A 24,847-nucleotide genomic window follows, 5' to 3' on the forward strand; every position below is an offset into this window, starting at 1 on the left:
GGGAATCACAGAATGGTTTGGGTTGGAAAGGACATCTAAGATTTTCTAGTTCCAATCTCCTGCCATGGACAGGGTTACCTTCCAGTATATCAGGTTGCTCAAGGTTACGAAGCTCTCATCTGGCTCCTCATCCCTCCCCTGGCTGATCTCTATGTATTCCATCTGGTCATTGACATAGAGGGCAACATTCCCTCCTCATGTTTGCTGCTTGTATTTCCTGAAGATTCTGTTTCCCACCATTCCAATACTCCAGTCATAGCAGCCAATCACCATGTCTCTATGATGTCAATAAGATCACAGGCCTGCAGAGGTAAGTATATCTCTACCTCCTCTTGTTCAGACTCCATGCTATGTGTGTTTGCATAGAGGCACTGAGGCACTAGCCCCTTTCTTTACAGAAAGTGTCATTGGGCACTGGAAGGTCAGCAGGCACTAGGTGAAGGTCATTGGGCACTGGAACAGTGCCCAATGACCTTCACCTAGTGCCTGCTGACCTTCACCTAGGATGGTGGATTTAGGCTTTCTCAGTGAAAACTTTACTTTAAAGCCTGCTTCACCAGCTTAGTGAACCTATAATCAGACGATCTTCCTCTTCTGTAATAGATGGACCCCATCAGCCCCAAGTAGACCAGGTTTCTCACTTTTTAACCTAGAGAGGAGCAACACCATGGGAAAAATCATCATAGCCTCTATATAACAAATGTTCTGACTTGTCCTCTGGAATTGGATATCTTCTTTTCATTTATTATACAAGTAGTCTAATGGAAGAATTAATCTCATCTACCATAGACAATTAAGTTCCTTACACCTTCTTTAAAATCAGTGGAAAGAAAAAATTGCTGCCAGAGGGTGAGACTGTTGTTTATATTACATACCACTTTAAGAAGAGATAGATTGGATCCTGGAAGAATTTTTTGAACTGCTATATAAAATTTGATTATGAGAGTTTAGATTTAAATAATTATTCTGTATGTTTTTGAAATTATAATAAATTATTCATGCTCTAGGTAATTACTGCAGACTATATTTAATTTTCAAATAATTATCAAGCCCCAGTGTTCCTGCTTGTTCAGAATAGTAACTTGCTATTCTAAATAACTGGTGAATTGATGGAAGAAAAATCCCAGTTCATTAGTACTATATTTGAAATGTAATGACTTGACTTTGCAGTAACTGAAGCCCCTGTTAAAGTACGAGGGATCACCCATAAATTATGAAAACACATGCCTGTATTTTTGCAAAATCTTTCTGTTGTAGCAAAATTCCCTGTAGAAAATCAATGTACATTTCCATTTGAGGTATTTTTTCACATTTTAGGAATAGATATGCAGATGAAACCTTGACCATGTCAGATCAATGTTGATTTTACTTCTGACTTCTGAAAAGATACATAATCTACATAAAGATGAGAAAACATCACTTCTGTCTTCTGTGTGTGTGTCTAGTAGAAACCGTTTTAAAGTTTAAATCATGTCTAATCATCCTAACTAACCCATATGATTAAAAGATGAAATCAGAGACTGTGTGGATGAACAACCAGATAAACAGAAGATGGATGATCATCAGAAGGCTGTGCTTAATGAATCATTCTGGCTACATGGAATCAACTAAGTCAACAGAGAAGTGCTAGGTCTGCATGCATGGATCTGTACTGACACACTGAAAAAATGAGCTGATATTAGTGAAACCCAACAAAGACAAATGCCAAGAAGTCCTGCCCCTGGGAAGGGACACATGACATTTTTACAGGCTGAGGAACTGGGGCACAGCTCTGAGGAAAACTACCAGGGCATTTGGGAACCAAGAGCTGAAAAGGAGCAAGAACTGCATCATATCAGCAGAGGTGGTCAACAGCATCTAGAACTGTGTTAACTGGACTATAGCCAGCAGACCAATGGAAGTGATGATCATACACTACACAGCACTCACTAGACCACATTTGTAAAAAATTATCTAACTTCAGGCCTGATGAGTACAGAAACATCATAAAAAACCTGGACCAAATTCAGCAGAGCGCAACCAGGATGGCCAGGTTGGGAGCATTTATCCAGAGGTTGACAGACAAGGAAGGGCTCATTCAACATAAAGAAAAGAGAGGTTCAAGTGGACCTAATAAGTTCTCCCCTGTAACTACAAGGGGTGACAGAAGAGCTGGATTCAGGCTCTTCACATCCATACATAATGGAAGGATTAGAGGCAACAAGCATAAGTCGAAACAGGAGACAGACTGGGTATAAGAATAAAAGTGTTTTTCTTAACTAAGCACAGTCAGGCAATGATTCATGCAGCCCACAGGGATTGTGCAGTCTCCAGCTATGGAGGATTTTTTTACTTGAGTGGGTAAAGTCCTGACTAAGTCAAATTGACTTCGCAGATGAACCTGCTTTGTTTGAACAGAAGATAGGCCTAGATCTCTCCCAAGCCAAATTATTGTATTACCCTATGAAATACTTCTATTTGCTTCTTTAGGCATAGCTCTTAATAGGGTTTCTCTGGAGATTTTCAATAGCATCCAGAGGAAATGTTTATATGTGCGCAATTAGTAGTAATTTTCTACCTCTCCTTAGAGAGAGAGACTGTAAAATATTATTGAGAGACAGAAGCTGTTATATCTTTCTATTGAGTTAAAGTTATTACAATGAATATCATCATTCCTCTTCAGCTGAATTACTTGCTAAATAGGTTACCCTTGAGAATATCTGTGAGGTTTTTACAACACTTGGTGAAGTGTTTGTCTGTTTTTACTTATAGAAGTCCAAAACCAAGTAAAATTATTAATGAAGTCATAGCTATCCCGAATTATGATTTTAAACCATTACTTTTCTGTAAATTTCAGTGCTCTGTTTTTAGTCACTACACAGTTTTGGGGAAAATTGACGTGAGCTTGAGAATTCAACTCTTTTCAATGTAAACTAGAAGAGTACTTCATATCTATGCTTGAGGTAATTCATCTTTAAAGTTAACAGCCTGGTAGAAGTAATCTTGCTACAAGAATATATATTACAGATGCCTCAAATCATTGCAATCCAAATGCTCTTCTGTTCTTGAAATTTTAGTAACATTGGGGAGCACACAGCTCAGAGGCAAAATGAATAAAGGCTTGAGGATAAATTTAAGAGAGTTCCTAGATACATTAAAAGATGGCTTATTTTTCATCGTTATACTCTGATCTTGGGAACTGAATGATTTGAGTTAGCTTGCAAAGTATTATAAGTGAAAACATTTGGAAAAGATAATTTAAAAGATAACCCCCATGCAAAAATCCCCTCTCTCACAAATAATCTAATTTTCCTCATAAGAATTTGTTTGTGTGACATTTGCAGCACTCCTGAAATTAAAACTAAGAAAGGACAATAATTTTCCAGAAGGTGCATTCTCCAGTACAATGATGCCCTGACTCAGAGTTTGTGACATGTTCCTAATAATAACATAATCATAATTCTAATAATATTTAGAATAATCATTCATTGACACTTCATTGTAGATATTCAACAAGATGTTTTGTTGTTGTTCCTTCAATAAAACATACAATTAAAATTGCTTTAGGAAGACTAGAAGCTTATAAATTTAGAACATTTGAGGAAAATTTTAAGATCTTTTACAAATACTAAACTGGTATCTACTGAAAAGAAAGAAACAAGAAGTCATCAATAGCACCAATTTACAATGGCTATCTTCTTTCTAGTCATGAGTATATGATGGTAACTTGCAGTTTAACACACTCTAAATTTGGAACTTCATTTTTTCTAAATGAATCTTGCAAACTATTAGTCTACTTTGTATATTAACTTTATCACATGTATGTCAAATGAAATTAAAAAGCTGAAAATATAGTTTGTCTCTGGTTCTACTATTAATAGCCACATTATAATAATTAAGGTGTAAGAAACACACATACATTTTTTTGCTTTTGATAGCATGTGTTAAAATTTTAAAGTGTTAGCACTACAGGAAAGTTTTTGTCAATCTTAATATGCAAGTCACACCATAGCAGCATAATATCTGTACTTCTTGAGCTTAATATCATTAATGAGGATAAAAAAAAGTGTAATACATGTCTTTTGATTCTAATGACACAAACCCAACCAATCAGAATCGTGAAATCATCAAAAATAAATATAATGCCATTAGATAAGCTATTTATCTTTCCTTACGGCTTTGAACTGCTATCAGGCAGCAGAAATAGATTTGCATGTAAATTTGTATGGTGTCAATAATTTTAGTATGCTGACTTGTTTAAAACTTGTGAAAGAAAACAGTGAAGACTGGGAAAGTGGATGTTGTGTGAATCTGATTGATTTGGGTATTTTTAAATAAAAATAATAATTAAAAATATCTTTCTGAGGCACTAAGGTATGACAATTTCCTGTCTACTTGTATCAGATGTTAGGTAGCTTTATTATATAATAACCTTAAGAAAAACTGTGATTTAATTGTTAAGGTATCATAAACAATGTATAAATTACATTTTTGCCAAAAAAGTATTATTGAAGGATTTTTTACATAAAATATTTGAAAAACACAAACAGTACATAGTTCTTTTTACATTAGCCAGAGCTAAAAAATGGTTCAACACTCTTACATAGATTCTATAGATTATGATTAAGTTTATTCTGAGACCAATTTCACTATCTCATGTAGAAACATTGAAATAAATATCTTCATTCATGCATCTGTCCCATATATTACTCTACTATTTAAAAGATAATTAATTTTTAAAATAAATCCATCATTCTACAAAAAAAGAGCTTTTAAAGACAAGTATCTGTTATATGAATCCCACTAAAAATGTTTAAGACATTTATTCTCAAGTCATTTTAAACCAGAGCTGACAGAATTGACAGCTATGGAAAGCTGGATAAGTTTTAAACCTCATAAATCTGAGTAAAAAAAAAGGAGAAGTGTTTGGTATAACATGGAATAAAAGGAATTTAATTTAAAATCTATTTAAATCTCACTTTGATTGCCTAATTCCCTCATTGAATTTGGTCCTTAAATGCTGTGTCAATTTGATTGTTTGTCATTCCACTATATAGGAAGAAAATTTAATTCTTCTATGTGTCTAAAATAATTGTTTTCTGAGGATTATTGTCATTATTATGTGCACATAGTGAGAGCTGCATGTAAGTCATTATTGCTTCTATTATAAATATCAGATCTTTTATCCCTACCTACAGACTGAAAATTTGAATATAAGGTTAGTGCATGTTCCGAAGGTAAAACAAGACAAACCTGAGACCATGAATCATCCTTATATAGGGGTTTAGAGGATTTTTTTTGGCTAGAATTTTTCTGCTATTTATCTTGTTCTTACTCCCTTTCCATACTCTGTATCTGTCAATGTAGCTAGACTTCTTTATCTGTTATAGAAGCTAGCGAAAGCGAAACTCATGTTTTGAAACAGAAATATTAAAGCAACTAAGGATTTTTTGACTGTTTTCTTTTTTTGGGCTTTTTTTGTGTTGTACTTTTTCCCCCACAATAATTTTCAGGTAAGATTCTGGAAACCTTTGCAGTCATTACCATATCCTTCATACTAATGAATCAACTTGATACTTGTAGCCATGTATGCTGTAAAATAGTCATTTTTTTTACATAGTTGTTGCAGTGAGTGTTGTTAATTAACTGAAAAAGTGATACTTTTGCCCAGATGGTTATTAATATGCACAGTGTTTTCATTAAATATTTTGTAACAGCTCATTTTGTTAAAACAAAAATATTAATGGTACTTTCATATGCTGAAGAAGACAAAATTATTTAATAAATAACAGACTCTCAGATAATATCCTCGGTTCCAATTCCAGTTGTAAGGCTATACCTAATAACGTGCCTCTACAAGAAATATTTTTATTCTGACTCTAAATATATTCATAGGACTTGCCCTCAGAAAAGACCTAATAAAGTGCAAATGTTCCAAGAGAAGAATTAAAGCAAAGCTGAAATGACTGAAATTGTAATTCAAAAATTTTCTGTATGAAATCTGAAAATATTTAGAAAGCACCTGAATCCCTTTGGGCATAATTCACAAAGTCTTCTTTAATGTCAGAATTCATAGAATCATAGAATCATAAAATCACAGAATGGTTTGAGTTGGAAGGGCCATTAAAGATCATCTAGTTCTAACCCCCCTGCATGAGTACCTACCACTAGACTAGGCTGATCAGGCTGCTGAACACCCCATCCAGTCTGTCCTTGAAAACTTCCAGGATGGGCCATCCACAACTTTGCTTGGCAACATGTTCCAGTGTTTCACTACCCTCATTGTGAAGAAATTCCTCCTTATGTCTAGTCTGAAAGTGACCCCCTCCAATTTATAGTCATTCCCCCTAGTTCTGTCACTACACACCTTTATAAAATGTCCCTCCACAGCTTTTTTGTAGGCCCCTTTCAGGTACTCAAAGGCCACTATAAGATCTCCTCAGAGCCTTCTCTTCTCCAGACTGAACAACACCAATTCCCTCAGCCTGTACTCACATGGAAGGTGCTCCAGCCCTCAGATCATCTTTGTAGCCCTCCTCTGGATGCATTTCAACAGTTCCATATCCTTCTTATGTTGAGGATTCCAGAACTGGACACAGCACTCCAGATGAACTCTCACAAGAGAGGAATAGAGGGGCAGAATCACCTCCCTTGACCTGCTGGTCATGCTTCTTTTGATGCAGCCTAGGAAATTGTTGGCTTCCTGGGCTAAGAGAGCATGCCGCTGGCTCATGCAGAGGTTCTCATCAACCAGCTGCCCCAGGTCCTTCTTTGCAGGGCTGCTCTCAATCTCATCATCCCCCATCTTGTATTGAAACAGCGAATTGCCTTGACCCCTTGTAGGACACTGCACGTGGCCTTGTTGAATCTCATATTATTCACACTGGCCCACTTCATAAGCCTATCCAGGTCCTTCTGGATGACATCCCATCCCTCTGGTGTGGCAACTACACCACTCAGCTTGGTGTCATCTGCAAACTTGCTGAGGGTGCACTTGATCTTGCTGTCTATATCATTGATGAAGATATTAAACAGCGTCAGTCCCAGTACGGACCCCTGAGGGACACCACTTGTCACAGATCTCCATCTGGACTTCGAGCCGTTGACCACTACTCTTTGAATACGACCATCCAACCAGCTTCTTATCCACTGTACCATCCACCCATCAAATCCATATCTCTCCAGTTTAGAGAGAAGAATGTTGTTGGGGAATGAGTTAAAGACTTTACAGAAGTCCAGATAGATCAAATCCTCTGGTGTTTCCATGTCCACTGCTGAGGTTACACCATCATAGAAAGCCACTAGTTTGGTCATACAGGACTTGCGCTTGGTGAAACCGTGCTGGCTGCCATTAATCATCTCCATGTCCTCCATGTGCTTTAGCATAGCTTCTAGGAGGATCTGTTCCATGATCTTCCAGGCACAGAGGTGAGGCGTACAGATTGGTAGTTCTCAGGGTCAACTCTTCTAGCCTTTTTAAAAACATGCACCATGTTACCCTTCTTCCAGTCACCAGGGGCTTCTCTTGACTGCCATGACTTTTCAAATATCTTGGAGAGCGGCTTGGCAACCACATCGGCCAATTACCTCATGACTCTGGGATGTATTTTGTCAGGTCCCATAGACTTATATATATATATATGCGTATTCAGGTTCCTCAGGTGGTCATGAACATGATCGTCCCCTGGAGTGGGAGCAGCTCTAACCCCGTGGTCACCATCTTGTTGTCCATTGAGCCAGGAAGGGTGAAAAAAGCAGCTGGTGTTGAAGATCGAGACAAAGAATTTGTTGAACACCTTATCCTTCTCCTCATCTGTTGATACGAGGTCACCATTTTCATCCATCAGTGGGAGTACACTTTCTTTAAACTTCCTTTTTGACTGACATACCTTGCTAGTCTTCACTTCCCTTGCCAAGTTCAGCTGCCTCTGCACCTTGGTCTTCCTGGCCCCACCCCTGTACAACCAGCCACGTCCCTATACTCTTCCCAGGTTCCCTGTTCCTGCTTGCACTGCCTGTGCCGTTGCCTCTTACTCTTCACTTTGACCAGCATGTCTTGATTCAACCACATTGCTTTCTTTCTTCCCCTGCCTGATTTCTTACTTCTGGGGACAATTCAACAGATACAGAGATTTCTGGCTAATCTAGATCTTCTAGAGGTCTTTGCAAATCATTGCTCATTTTCTTCTGGAGCTCAGTGGGGATGAAGAAACTAAGCAATCCTCTAACAACTACTTTGATGGACCTAGTTATCATGAGTTACTCTTAATTAGTGGACTCTGTTAGTAATCAGTTTAATGGTAGTTGCTGTTACATTGTATTTATAATGGTAATTAGTAGATGATTTGATAGGAATGTACAAAAGAGAACAATACTGGTTTTGTATTCCTTGATAGGGCTATTATCTGTTTAGTATTTAGAAATGGTAGAATACATTCTTGTTAAACTAATTCCAATAAAAAAAGTTTGTGAGTTTATCTTAGTTTTTCCTTTTATAAAATTATTACTACGAAATCAGAATAGTAGTGCAGTTTAAACACATAACACAGCTGTAGTATGTACTTATCCCTGGAGAACCACAAGTATGATATCTAAGTAACTCTGAGGCAGGTGCAATGATAGTTGTGATTATAAAAGTAAACAGATCTAACCTCATAAGTGATTTCATGGAACTGGTGATTCAGTGTTGACCACTGAATATAAAATCTGTTAACACTACTGTTGAATTTTAATAGACTGAGATCAGAATGCACAGATAGAAGTCACAGCATGCGACTGTTTCTTTACAAATGGTAAAACTCATCCAAGCAAGCTGCATTAGCTATGAAGAATAGTTTTACAAATGAATGTGTCATGTTATCATTAATCTACTCCCTGGGGTGACAGGCAACATGGCTTGTAGTTTAAATAGACCCAAGTAAAGAGTGAGGCTAAGTGAATCTGATTTAAACATACTTATCTTTGAAAAATAATACAGTAAGATCAAATGTGCCCTTCTTTTCTCTTGTGTTTGGATGTTGGCTCATTTAAATGCTTCAGAATGAGAATTTGTCATGCAAAGGACAGTATTATATCATTTTTTGGCTCATGTTTCAAGAAATAAAAGAAATGAAAGGCTGTCACTTTTCAACAAGACTTGTACTTTCCTCCATTTGTGTTGCTTACTGAAGTCAAAGACCGAAGACAGAAAACACATTTTTAATTGAATTTTAAAACTATACAGCCTAATAAAGTCAGTGAAGTGCTTACAAATCATATTAACTAATGTTTCTAGAAGGTTTAACTCATTTTGCCTTACAGCTAAAGAAAAATGTGTGCTCATAGTAGGAGTAATAAACACAGGTAATTATGCATAATTATAGAGATTAAGTTCCAATTAAGGTTCCATTTCTGTAATAATCATATCCAAAAGTCTTTTAAGGTGTTTGGTGGCAGTAATGAAGACCAAGGTAACTCAAGGTAGCAAGGATTCTTACTATTATAGGAAAAAAAAATTGTAGATTTGGGTGGTTTAAATACATTGACATGCTTTAACAGCATTAAGCTTTAAAGGGCACATTTCCTTTTCCCTGTATAACATTTGATGTTTCCTTGTAGTATCATCATAGATCAGAATAATATTTTTTATAGCATACAGAAACCTTCTCCTAGCCATATTGAAAGGGATTTTTGTTATTGTTTTACATTTGATAGAAGGAAATGATGCATATTTGCATCTTAGTCATTTGTATTTTTGCTGGTTCTACTATGCTAGAAAAGAAAATCCAAATTTTTTCCGCTTTAATTTCTTTATGTTGTTGCATATTCATTACTTTAATGAGCCTGAAATATTTCACATCTAGTGTTTTTAATAAGGAAAATAAGCTTAAATCACAAAGGAACAAATTAATACAATTAACATTCTATATGATATTCTGAAGAAATTGTTCTATAGTAATAAGTATCTATGCTGAATAAGTGTCACTCAACTTTTTGTTATGCATTTTCATATACATTCAACTTTCATAATGTTATCTGATAAAAAAAGCCTATCATAGGCATTTATATAGTACTTTAAAATCTTTTACAATAAGAAGTAATTATACAACTCCAAATGAAATCTTATCGTCTTACTTTCAGAATTCCTGAAGACAGTATCTCAAATATAGAAGATCCAGGCTTCATGGATAGCTTAAGAGCTATGCAGGATGAAAAGAGGTGATATTGCTGTAAAGAATGTGGGCAAATTAGCGTGCAATAAGGGCAGCTTGGGGAAGCAGTTTTGCAGTTTAGCAAAAATAAAGAACAGGAATTAACAGTAAAATATTTGCATTTACTAAAATGACATCAGTTCACTGGGAAAAAAACAATAAATTATGGTTCTTGATAGGAAGAAGTATTTGTATTTATGTATGTACGACTCACTCAGTAGACTGTACTTCTGAAGACTGCAAACCTATAAATCAAAAGGAGACCTGCAGCCCTACTTATGGAGAATTCACTCACCAGCACCACTAGAAAATTAGAGAATCCAGTACTTGCCAAGATAAAATAGTTGTTTGCTAATCTCTCCAGAACTGTGTCGCATGGCTGCAGACTTAGAATCCAAATGGCTTGATCAATGCATATCTTTCGTAAAGCAGTTTCAAATTACAGTTTGTAGTTTTGATACTGTACTTCACTAGAGTTCAAGCTTTTGCAATCTCAAGACATTATAACATTTTCAGTGAAGGGAAAGCTATTCTATTACTATTACAACTACAGAAGCTATACCACCAAGCATGAGCCTACTCTTCCTATTACTTAGCTAAACCTTGAAGATCTGAAAATAGACATAGGGAAATTTGCTTTGTTATCCAACTGGTTTAGAATGTAAATGTTGGTAATTATCATGCATTAAGAAAGAAAAGAAGAAAAATGGTTGAGTCAGTATTTACAATTACATATAAGTAGTTATTTCCAGTTTGAGTTAAAATAAACCATGAATTTTCATATAAAGTGGAAGTAGCATGGAAAAAAATTGTTGTTTAGCAGAAATAAAAATATGGACAAATGTAGATGATATAATGTATTTAATTTAATATCTATGCACACATAAGTGCATACCTATGTACAACTTTAAATTTTTGTGTATATGTATATGTGCACATAGGTATTATAATTGGAGATATAACTCATAATTGTCTTCTATACATGTGTATATGTATGCATCAGGAATCTTTGTTTAATCTTAACATGTTTTAGTAAAATAAAACAGCATTTTCTTGTGGAATATTTATATTGGACCACAGTAATAAAAGTAATTGTAAAGTTTTTATTTGTCTATCCATTTTGTATTGAATTTGCCTACCAGTGTTAGGTTCTTGCAGTTGTATGGCAAATATACAGCCAATATCATACAAGTTCATATGATTCAGATGAGGTTAAAATGTTTTATGCATACAGCCACACGTTTTACACATATAGCTATAGGAAGGTATTCTGGTATTGCATCTCTGGGTATTATCTATATTTAGCAACTAGTCATGACAGTGTCCTGTTATTCTTGAAGCTAAACCGAAAAGTAACTGTGTACATGAACACATTTGCCACTACAGAACATCAGGGCCATCATAAATAATAATGTCAATAAAACCATTATTGATACCAATATTCATGATGGGACATAATTAAAATAGTAATAGAATCGATATATTCACATCTAGATTTATTAGCTGGGTCACTAACTATCTGAAATGCAAAACTTTGAGAAAGAGTGATTTCTTTCCATAAAAGTAGGGATGTGTAATTTATCCCTTATAAATACGATCTCTAATTTAATGATGAGTTAAAAAAAAGATTAAAAATATTGCTTGCTTATTTACCACATGTTCAGGAGGCCAGGAGGAGTTTCCCCACCCCCTATTCCCTTACTTATTCCTTTTGTTGTCATGGCTGTTTTAAAAGATCATTGTTAGGAGAATCCAGCGTCTCCTCAACCACTGAAAACAGATATTTCAAAAAGAGTCCCCAGTGGGATGTTTACCTCATCCTGAGTACAAGTCAACCATTGTGTATTTCAGTAGATGGTTATGTCAGTGTACAAGTGAATCATGAAATTTCCACTGCGGGTTTTTTTGCTGCTCCCTCTCCAGAAAGATATCAAATTATATCAGATACAGCAGTCAACCATTTTAGTTACTTACAATGAGAAGGATAATGGTTATGAATGCTTGAAATAAATTCCTTTCATTCAAAGTAGTCATTGTATGACCTTGTCCTTCAGAAATTATTTTTCTAACTATTGTCATAACTGTGCTAGTATTTCCATGTGTTTACATATAAGTGTGCAATATATAATATCTCGAAAGTAATTATAAATGAACATAAATTTACTTAGATACATTCTGAATGTTAGCCAGGTGTAATTACCACCAGATGCACTATTTTTCATTTTGGAAGTACCTATCATAATTACATAAGGAATAGTCATAATAGTAAGAGAAATAGAGAGCATAAAAAGTGCCTTGCACTAACAATAAGAATTAATGATGTGATTTGAGTCTTTTCATTTAGCCAAGTTGTGGTTAGAACCAATGGTTTTATATGTATGGAAAGGAGTTTGTGTACTCACTCTCCCTTTTCTTGCTTAATTAAAAAATAATTGGGATTCTTACTACTTTTATTTTTTTCAGTTTTAATAATGTCTGAAATTTTGGTACAAATTTAAGGGTAAGAAAATGTTGTGTCACATCATTTATTAGAAAAATGAAACTAAGAACACCATACCATGAGCTGAACACCACATATGTTATAATAGATCTGAAAAAGTGAAGCGTGTAGTAGGCATTTATCAGACAAATAGATGCAAAATAAACTGACTGTAAATTCACTGTTGTTGTTGAAGCACTATCTTGTATGTACATATTCCCTTTAGACACTAATTCATAGTGCACTTGCACAAAGCGAAAAAGAAATCACCTGATGAGAAAGAATCCAAATGAAGGAAAATAGGAATTAGTATTGAGATTACATTAATTTATTCATAGTCAATGTTAGTTATCAGATAAATCCTTTAAGAGAAAATATTGTTTTCTTCATAACAGAAGTAGAAGACAGTTTTCACACACATGACAGAAATTCTTGTCATCATTATGAGTCCTTCATGATAGGAAATGATTGCGCCATAGTGACGCTTGATGAAACAAAGAAAATATGATAAGGACTCTAGAAGTCTGAGTGCATTCAGCAGTTTTTTATGCAGCATTATGTAGTCCTACACAAGAAATTACCTGATCTGGTGCTGCTGTTGCAGTTTTGTTGCCTTGCATATTTTTCAATAAAAACTAGAGGTCGTGCTGTTTCTGTTTAAAGGGCTTTCTGTCACCTGGTCATTCCATTGCTGTCTGTTTGCAGCTACAGATAGCCAGCTGTTACAGAACAGGCTGTGATAGTGCTAAAAAGGAACTAAAAAGCAGAGTGGAATTGTACGAAAATTCTACCTCTTTATCCTGTAATACAAAAGAGTCCTGGTGAAAATAGCGTGTAAAAGCTGTAAAAGTGAGATCGTAACGACTACAGAACTTTCTTTGTTTATCTTTCCTGGTAAATGTATTCTGGCTCAACTACTCAGTCAACTTCCTATGCCTTACCTAAGGTGATCATTTCAGCTTTTTTCCCAGTTGAATACAGGTGTTTTTTTCAAAATGCATTAGACATCTTTTTAGATTTATTACAATTTTATTGTAACTGACTCAAATTGCTGTATTTAAGATAAACAGTGTGGAAAATCTGTGATACTTTATTAACAGTATGCAGTAACAACTCTTTACAGGTAATTTTTTTTAATATCTGCCTTTTTTAAAAAAAAGTAGATATAAAATATTGTGAGTAGAGGGAGAGACAGGTTGATGAATATTGCAAGAATAAATCTAGTATGGACGTTGTTTCCTGCAGTACCACTTGCAGAAGGATAGTCGCTGAGATTTGAAAGGTTCCCTAGCATAGTAATCTTTGAAATTTGACAATGCTGGAGATAGTACTTGGAAATTATCTGCAGATTCTCATGCTCTGAAACTGATCCCAATATAATTGTTGTCCTTGAAAAGAAAATACACTGAACACAACAGTTAGATGTCTTTCATGTTTTATTTCAAGCAAGAGTAATCTTACTATATATCATGTAGTAAAGGTATCATTCTGATATTCTGACCAGAGGGTGCACGCATTAAACTGCAATGTTGCATTTCCAGAGAGGAAAGCAATAAAGTAACAGTCTCACTTAAAAAATCACCTGTGTCACAGAGTTAGGAGTCAGAGTAGCATCCCCAGTGACAGTCCAAATTGCACAGAAGGTTCGAGCGGAGAATTTAATCTGTTAAGGAAAAGTGCATGCAGCACAGAAAGATCTCAGAAAGAGAGAGAGGCTGGTGTTGGTGCTACCTGTGACTGCCTTATGGGAGTGAACTATATTGTAGGTCATATATGGGCTATGTTTCTTTCTGGAATGTTCACTGGAAGGAAAATAGGACACCTCATGGAGCATAAAATTATATGAAGCCTATGTTTAGGAACTGAATCTAGCTGTAGTAAGTCAGCAAAAAAAGATTAGATTGTATTTTTAGATTAAGAACCTTGGGGTAATATCTGCAGTAATGTGTATACATGTAAGCTAGATTTCTAAGTCTCTGTTACATTCAAGTGAGTTTTATGACTTGATTTTGTTATACACTAATAATTATTTGGTGTATTAGCATGTGCTGTAGTGTAATCAGTACATATGTGGAAGGTTGAGACACATGAATCTGGACTTTGAGCTCTGAGAAACAAATCCTTCTAGAATAGACGTTAGAAGCTTCACAGTGACAAATATGATAGTGAACACAAATAGGCAACTGAGTCTTGGTTTTATGTCTATTCCAGGTGTAGCTGAATAGCTCTTCAGGCTTCTCAGGCTACTCTTCCGTTTTACCTCCTTTGTCTGAACCTTCTTTTAACTTATTTGATAACTATTAAGACTGTTCAGTTCAAAACAGTTACTACAGCAAGACCATGGCTTAAACTTAAGCCTAGCTAGATGGCTGTCTTGGTCATAAGGCCTGATTCCTTTTGAGTTATCATCTAATGTAAGATCAGTGACTTCTTGCTTTCTTCCGAGATACTATCTTTACTTCCAGATAGATGTAACCCTCTTGGACATTGAGTAGTCTGTGGACTACTTTTTATGCATCTGAAAAAGATAGCTAGGAAGACCCAGTAGGAATTAAGTTGCCAAAAAGTGGGTGTCATTCTTCTAAAAAGTTGAAATATATTGTAGTTAATGATGTTTATATTAAAAAGAACTATTTCATTTTTCACCAAAACACACTAAAAATAAAGCTCTTTATTTTGAATGAAGATATTTTCTCTGTTAAAAACAATGACCCCTCAGAACATTCTTAAGATAATTTTGAGGTTCTATTAAAGTAAAATAACAGTAACATTTGTTCTGTGGCTTGCTTAAAATATGCTGTGTTCACACTACTTATTATACTTTATTTCAAGCTATTGACCCGTGACCAACAGGCAAATTATTCTGAGTAACTTGCATATGCACTGTTCTGTGACTGCACCTTCTACAGCAGATTGACTAGGTTTTCTCCCAGCTTCCTTTAGCCCTTGATGGCCTCTTGAGGCCAAAAAAAAATTATTTTTCTGGGGGTTTTTATGTATGGTTTCCTTCAATACAGAAGATTCGATATGATACGAAGACTTTGTTATAGGTTTTCAGAAATGTGTTTTTAAAAATGGAAATGACATTTGCAAAGTAAAAGTGTACTGAATAGACCTGAAGAAGTTAAAATTCTTGCAGTCTCATCTATGCTACCTAGTGACTATGGTACTGGAAAACTTCATTTCCAGGAAGTGTACCAGACACCATGAAATATTGGTTTCTATTAACATGTTTTTATGAATCTGGAGATATGAATGTTATAGAAATGACGTTACAAGTTCGAGAACAAAAGAGTGGGTTACAGGTCTTCAGTTTCATTCTGAAAAGTAAAAACATGTAGTCTTTAAAACAACTTCTAATTAGAGTTATCATAACCCCTAGAAAACTTAATACAGTAAGAGACACTAACAAACATAAAAACATCAAAGAAAAATCATGCAAATTTCAGAGTGATTTTTTTTATACAAAGCGATATGATTCTGTATTAAACTGTTCTACAGAGACATGTCAATGAAAATAGATCTTCATTTTAGTGCTAAGTCAACAAGTTCCTTTAAAAATATCAAATCAAATAGCTATTTTTAGATAAAAAAATCCCATGTATAACTTTACAAAGAAATCTACTCAGTGTATGAAAAATATTTGGAATTTTAAATGCTTGTAATGCCATAGAAAGAAACAGACTTGTTACACATTTAAAGATTTCCTAATAATCATTGTTTGTGCCTTACCTACAGCATTGTGTTTTGGAGTTGATTGAATGTTTCTAATTTTATGTGAGAATATTTTAATAGGTAAAAATTATAAAAACTTTGGGTTTATGTGGCACCACTCTCTGCAGATAAGCATCCAGAAGTCTTGAACAAAGCGGTAAAGAAGACTCTTAAATTTCTTTTATGTTCTTTTTCTTTTAATATTTAATGCAAGTCATTGACAATTAAAAGTCATAGAATACTAGATAAATTACCAGCCAACACGCTCATAGGACTCATGAGGTTTTTCAGTGTTGGATAAGCAAATTTGTTCAGATCTTTTCTAGAGTTCTCTGAAACAATTACAATTATTGGCTACATTAAAGGGTCCATAAAATGACTTAAAGTGAAATGCTTGGACAAGATTTTAAAATGTGCCATTCCTTTACCACCCACAGTGACACTAGTCAAATACATAAACATAAACTGTACTTAGTATTTTAATGAAATCTGTGCCAAAGACATACAGACTTTAAACTAAACAAAAACCAAACCAAAGCCACTGAATCACATCAAACTGAGTTTTGGTATCTACTTGTCCTGAATGAAATTCAACAGATTCAGGCCAAATTAAACTGCAATTGCAAATATTCTGTGTAATGGATAGCTCCAAATATTAAACATTTCTATTATGGGTGAGTTTTCTTATGCATAAATACGTCTGTGAACAATCTATTATTATCAAGCTAAGTGTGCTACAAAAAAAATATAATGATTTACATTCAAGCGTCTAGTTCAAGGTCCTTCTGTCCTTCAGCATTAAGCTATCAGTTATCTGCCACTGCATATTTACTCTGAACATTGGACAACAAATTATTTTTAATTTCTATTAAAGGAAATATTCTGATACAAAATATTGAAAATACAATAACTCTGGTATGCTCTTCAGACATAAATAGTAGACTGGAAAAGATATTATTAGGAATTGACAATTTCTTATTAAAATTAAATTACAGTAAAACTGTTTGTCCTTTTGAATCTGGCTTCTTCTTTTTTTGATTTAACTTACCAAGTCCCAAATATTGATGAATCTGTCTGAGATAAGGAGATTACAGTTACTATTCTTGCTTCATGCAAATGAATACACTTGAAAATTTTGATGAAATTAGAATTTACCACATTAATTCTGTGTGTGAATAATACCACTATGACTTGTATTATAATGAGCCTAGGAAAAGAAAGTATTAAAATCCATTTCTTTTTCATATTAATGTTACTTCAATTAAAAAAAATACAACTATATATAATACATACTCAAATACATCTAAAATAAAAAGGATTTTTACTTATTTTTTCCATCAAAACAGCAGTTCAAACATTCTGAAACTAGTCCAAATAGAAATCACTGATTCTATTAATAGAGTTAAAAGATGCACAGGTGTGAATTCCTGAAAACCTTAAGAACTTTATAAAGTAGATCTGGCTCTAAAGGTATTTTCTGGATATGGATGTGTAATATCCACATATTTATTTATTTTGTCATATTACTTCTATAAGAACAGTGAGACACTCATGCCTATATTAGAACTGTATATTCAGAAAAGCACTACTCATACTCGTAAAGCTATTCTGATTTATGTATGCTAAGAATCTGCTCTGTGTTTCAATTTCATACTGGGAAAAATCAATATTTAAATAGTTTACATTTAATATGGAATACATTTTAAAATATTTATATTATTCATCATCAACTTCTTATAACCAGGAAGAATGGTCATTGAAAACCAAAAGTATCAGCAACATGAAGTGTGAAGTTGCCGACATAAAAAATGGAAAGTCTATATTACACAAGTGCTTTGAGATCCTTTTGGAAAGAGAAAAAGGAAAAAAATAGAGGAAGAAAAAAGGAAGAAAAGTGAGAAAAGGAAAGGGCAACAGGAAAAAAGGAAAGAAGACAACCAAACGCATCATACAATCAGTGCATGCATTAACAGTTTTCAGTATTAACCTGAATCTATTGAGCATGGTGATGCATGGCTTCACCAGGGGCAAATCCTGCATGTCCAATTTGGTGACCTTCTCCGATGGGGTAATCGCAGCAGTGGACAAGGGTAAACTGATGGATGTGATCTATCTAGACTTCTGTAAAGCCTCTAGCATGTTCCCCTATAACATCCTTCTCTCTAAACTGGAGACGTGGATTTGATGGGTGGATTGTACAGTGGATGGGAAACTGGTTGGATGGTTGCATTCAAAGAGTAGTGGTCAATGTCTCGAAGTCCAGATGGAGATCTGTGACAAGTGGTGTCCCTCAGGGGTCTGTACCGGGACCGATGTTGTTTAATATCTTCATCAATGATGTTGACAGGAGGCTGAGTGCACCCTCAACAAATTTGCATATGACACCAAGCTAAGTGCTGTGGTTGCCACACCGGAAGGATGAGATATCATCCAGAGGGACCTGGATAGGCTGGTGAAGTGAGCCTGTGTGAATCTCATGAGGTTCAACAAGGCCATGTGCAAGGTCCTACACCTGGGTCGGGGCAATCCCTGTTTTTAGTATGCAGTAGGGGATGAAGTGATTGAGAACTGCCCTGTAGAGAAGGACTTGGGGGTGCTGGTCAATGAGAAGCTCAACATGAGCTGACAGTGTGCGCTCACAGCCCAGAAGGCCAAAAGTTTCCTATGCTGAGTCAAAAGAAATGTGGCCAGCAGGTCAAGGGAGGTGATTCTGTCCCTCCAGTCCTGTCTTGTGAGACCTCATCTGGAGTATTGGGTCCAGTTCTGGAATCCTCAATGTAAGAAGGATATGGAGCTGCTGGAATGGGCCCAGAGGAGGGCTACAAATATGATTGGGGGCTAGAGAACCTCCCATACGAGGACTGTCTGAGAGAGTTGGGCTTGTTCAGCTTGGAGAAGAGAAGGCTCCAAGGAGATCTTATAGTGACCTTCCAGTACCTGAAAGAGGCCTACAAGAAAGCTGGAGAGGGACTTTTTATAAAGGCTTGTGGTGATAGAACAAGGGTGAATGGGTATAATCTGGAGAGGGGCAGATTTGGGTTTGATATAAGTAATAATATCTTCACCATGAGAGTGGTAAGTCACTAGCATAGGTTGCCAAGGGAAGTTATGGATGCCCCATCCCTGGAGGTGTTCAAGGCCAGATTGGATGGGGCCTTGGGTAACCTGATATAGTGGGATGTCCCTGCCCATGGCAGGTAGGTGGGTTGGAACTAGATAATCTTTAATGTCCCTTCCAACCCTAACTATTCTATGATTCTACTACGTCAAATTTCAGCACATCCCAGATTGCATTACTTCATAATTGGTCCAGACAATTTTTCTTCTGCTTGTTTTGCTTCCCTTCACAGAATTTGGGCTCTGGTAGCAAATTTTTAAACTACTTCAATGCTGGTTTTACAAATAAGAGCATTTAACCAGGTTTTAAGTTTCTTCGAGGAAAATATGAAAGTCTCTAATTTAGTATGCTTATATTTCATCATCACTTCAGTAGCTAACCACTGAAACGAGTAGATGTGATCCCAACAAGCAACAGAAGTTCACAATTCTTGTTGTAGTAATAATTTCATCTACTGTGCTTATTAAAGTAGCATGGTATTTCTTCATAGATATAAATGTTCCAGGTAATTTTAAACAATTGAAATGTCAGGAAATTTAGCAGGAATCATTCTTCAGCCCCACTCCAAAAAAAACCTACATCACAAACCAACCAAAATCAGAGCAAGAAACTTACAAGTAGTAAAGATTTCAATAGAGTTACAGTGATCTGCCAACTTTTTCAGTGCATCAATGAATTGCAGGTACCAAATGATGATATTTTCTTGTACTCTGTTGTAAACCTGTATGTAAGTCTATGCCCAGGTGGCCAAGAAGGCCAATGGCATCTTGGCTTCTATCAGAAATGGCGTGACCAGCAGGTCCAGGGAGGTTATCCTCCCTCTGTACTCGGCACTGGTAAGACCGCTCCTCGAATACTGTGTTCAGTTCTGGGCCCCTCACCACAAGAAGGATGTTGAGGCTCTGGAAAGAGTCCAGAGAAGAGTAACAAAGCTGGTGAAGGGGCTGGAGAACAGGTCTTATGAGGAGCGGCTAAGAGAGCTGGGGTTGTTTAGCCTGGAGAAGAGGAGGCTGAGGGGAGACCTCATTGCTCTCTACAACTACCTGAAAGGAGGTTGTGGGGAGGAGGGTGCTGGCCTCTTCTTCCAAGTGACGGGGGACAGGACAAGAGGGAATGGCCTCAAGCTCTGCCAGGGGAGGTTTAGGCTGGACATTAGGAAAAAATTCTTTACAGAAAGGGTCATTGGGCACTGGAACAGGCTGCCCAGGGAGGTGATTGATTCACCTTCCCTGGAGGTGTTCAAGGCACGGGTGGATGAGGTGCTGAGAGATATGGTTTAGTGTTTGATAGGAACGGTTGGACTCGATGATCCGGTGGGTCTCTTCCAACCTGGTTATTCTGTGATTCTGTGATTCTGTAAGATCTCTTTGATCCCATACTTTTTATAATCACCCCTAATTCTGCTCTGATTTGTCTAAGATGTTTTCTTCACTCAACCTTTTTCTTTTTATCTGATTTTATTTTTGTTGACATTGCATTACTGAATGTGGGAGCTTTTTCTGGGTTAATTTGTCCAGGTGGATTAATTTGGCATCTAATTATACAACTTTTTTTGATACTTTTGTGAGTTTTTCAGGGTCATACCAAGTGAACTGCATTTGTATACTTAAAAAAAAAAAAAAACATTTTTCATTATTTATTTTCTTAATCTGGTCCTCAGATCAGTCCAAATCCCTTCAAAATTACTGACTAAACTCATTGACTTGACTGGGTGCAGAATCAGGCCTGAAACACATATATAGATATATGTCATCTGGTACATTTCACTGCATTAAAAAACATATGCTGCCTTTGGGCCATTTGAAATACTTGTAGAGCAGTTACGGTTACTAGTCTGCCTCTTTTTTAAAGCATATGTAGGTAGATACCAATATATATGCACACATAAGAATATATACACAAATAGTTTCTACATTTTCAGTGGGGTACTGCTCTTGAAATAGACATATAGTTACTATTTCTAACCATTGTGACCAACATGTATGGTCCTACACAGGATATTACCAGACTTCGAGAACCAGTAAAGTACTGTTTTTATCCTTAAGTGTATAAAGGTTAAGTATGTGCGTGGGCTGAATGTGTTTCATCAGTGGTGGATGTCAAGTGTTTTATGTGCTAATCTGTCATCCTTGGTTTTGTGGAATTATTACACTTAATGCAATTCTCAGAAAAGTAGGAACGACAAATACAAAATTTTTTAAATACAGAATTCATTCATAAATCTGCCCAGGATGCTACAAATATATTAAAAAAGAAAGAAATCAAGTCAGGATAACAGGCAATGTTGATTATGATTATGATTATGATTATGATTACTACCACCACCACTCTCCTCTCCTAACCACATTTCATTGTATGAAATTTCAACTAGAAATTATAGGAATAAGCTGTGTATTGTAATATTGGTTTTACAGTATTAATATAGTAATATACTAATAATCTAATTAGAAAGATAACAAATACCTTCAGTAGAGCCATACAAGTCAGAGCAGGATGAACAAGTATTGTGACAGGAGAATGAAACACAGAAGCGAAATTATGCTAGCTCTAGGGGGAGACAACAGAGAAAGAAACGGACATACAGGAAAGGACTAAAGGGAAACCCAACACAAGAAATGTGTAGACTTACTGTAGCTGGTCCAGCTCAAGGACACTACAATGACTAAGGGGATGGAGCATCTTACATGAGGAGAGGCTGGAGAGTTGGAAATGTTCAGCCTGGAGAAGACAAGGCTTGATGGGATCTTATCAATGTGTGTAAACACCTGAGAATGAAGAGAGAATTAAGTGGCAGCTGGATTCATCTCAGTAGTATTCACTGAGAGAACATGAGTCAGTGGGAAAAATTGAAAACCATGAAATTCCATCTGAATATAGGAAAAATCTTCTGTATCGTGAAGGTGGCCAGCTGTATTACGTTGCCCAGAGAGGTTGTGAAGTCTCTATCTGTAAAGACACTCAAAATGCAACAGAAAATGGTCCTGCACAACCTAGTTCTGTTGACCCTTCTTGAACCTCCAAGGGCAAGCATTCTGTAATTCTCTGATTTTCTGAATTTATGACTGTTTGACTGGATACACGGATTTAAATTACCTGTGGTGGAAAGAGGATGAGGGGAATATGTTTCATGCAACCTGAAAGAATGCTTTGATCACTAATGTGTTCAGATCATCTCATGCTCTTGCTGTGGATATAATTAAACAATAAAAAAACAATGTCTCTACTAACATATAGTTTGCAGGTGATTTAACAATGATTGCAAAATGCCTGATGACTGGATCTTGTCTGGGTGACTGTGAGATACATAGTCGCAGTAGAATTAAAATTAAGATACATCCTGAACTTCAAGTGTCAGGACAAATCAAAACATTAAATTGACATATTGATACAGCTGGTATCTAAAATTTGGTTACCGAAAGAGCCAGTAGGATAAGTAGCAACCATATAAGACTTTTCAGAATATCAGTTTGGTTGTAGACTCCTAAACTGAACTTGTGAAATTTGTAGGCTTACAGTTAACACAGTATATTTAGTTACTTTTCCTTTTATGCATCAAATTTCCTACATTGTAGAATCTTCTAAACATTTAAGAGCTATATGAGAAAAGTTTGAGTGAATTTGAAGTTTAATATGAGTATCTGACCAACTCTAGAAACATCCCAAGACTCTTTGTGACTTTAAAAAAAAGCCGGCAGGGGAGAAAACCTGCTTGGTTGAACAGAGAGATCTTGAGGGATATCAAGAAGAAGAGAAACGTTTATGGGCTCTGGAAGAGGGGACAGGCCTCTTGGGTGGATTACAGGAGGGAAGTGAGATTGTGTAGAGAAAAATCAGAAGGGTTAAGGCTCAACTAGAAATCAGATTGGCAAAGTCTGTGAAAGATAACAAAAAAATCCTTCTATAAATATATAAATAATAAAAGGAGGACTAGGGAGACCATACAGTCCCTATTGGACGCAGAAGGAACAACAGTGACAGGGGATGAGGAAAAGGCTGAGGTACTTAATGCCTTCTTTGCCTCAGTCTTTAATTGTAAAGAAAGTTGTTCCGTCTGTGTACAAACCCAGGAGCTAGAGGAACAAAACGAGTCTCCCATGATCCAAGAGGAGGTGGTCAGAGCCTTGCTTGCCCAACTAGACACCCGCAAGTCTATGGGGCTGAATGGGATTCATCCAAGGGCATTAAAGGAGCTGGTGGATGTGCTGGCCAAACCCCTTTCTTCCAACAGTCCTGGAAGACTGGGGAAGTCCCACTGGACTGGAGGCTGGCTGATGTTGTGCCCATCTACAAGAAAGGTTGCAGGGAGGAGCTAGAAAACTACAGGCCTGTCATTCTGACCTCAGTGCCAGGGAAAGTCATGGATCAGGTGATCTTGAGTGCTATCATGAAGCACATGCAAGAGAACCGGGTGATCAGGCCCAGTCAACATGGCTTCACAAAAGGCAGGTCTTGCCAAACTAACCTGATCGCCTTCTAGGACAAAGTGACTCGGCTACTGGATGAGGGAAAGGCTGTGGGTGTGGTCTTCCTGGACTTCAGCAAAGCCTTTGACACAGTTTCTCACAGCATTCTGCTTGAGAAACTGTCAGCCTCTGGCCTGGACAGGCGCACACTCTCCTGGGTGGAAAACTGGTTGGATGGCCGGGCCCAGAGAGTGGTGGGAAATGGTGTGAAATCCAGCTGGAGGCCAGTGACAAGTGGGGTTCCCCAGGGCTCAGTGCTGGGTCCAGCCCTGTTCAATGTCTTTATCAATGACCTGGATGAAGGCATTGAGTGCACCCTTAGCAAGTTTGCGGACGACACTAAGCTGGGTGGAAGTGTCAGTCTGCTGGAGGGTAGGGAGGCTCTGCAAAGGGATCTGAACAGGCTGGACCGCTGGGCTGAGTCCAATGGCAGGAGGTTTAACAAGGCCAAATGCCGGGTCCTGCACTTGGGGCACAACAACCCTATGCAGTGCTACAGACTAGGAGAAGTCTGTCTAGAAAGCTGCCTGGAGGAGAGGGACCTGGGAGTGTTGGTTGACAGCCGACTGAATATGAGCCAGCAGTGTGCCCAGGTGGCCAAGAAGGCCAATGGCATCTTGCCTTGCATCAGAAATGGTGTGACCAGCAGGTCCAGGGAGGTTATTCTCCCTCTGTACTCGGCACTGGTGAGACCGCTCCTCGAATCCTGTGTTCAGTTCTGGGCCCCTCACCACAGGAAGGATGTTGAGGCTCTGGAGCGAGTCCAGAGAAGAGCAACAAAGCTGGTGAGGGGGCTGGAGAGCAGGTCTTACGAGGAGCAGCTGAGAGAGCTGGGGTTGTTTAGCCTGGAGAAGAGGAGGCTGAGGGGTGATCTCATTGCTCTCTATAACTACCTGAAAGGAGG

This window comes from Phaenicophaeus curvirostris, chromosome 1, assembly GCF_032191515.1.
Source record: "Phaenicophaeus curvirostris isolate KB17595 chromosome 1, BPBGC_Pcur_1.0, whole genome shotgun sequence".
NCBI classification, from domain to species: domain Eukaryota; kingdom Metazoa; phylum Chordata; class Aves; order Cuculiformes; family Cuculidae; genus Phaenicophaeus; species Phaenicophaeus curvirostris.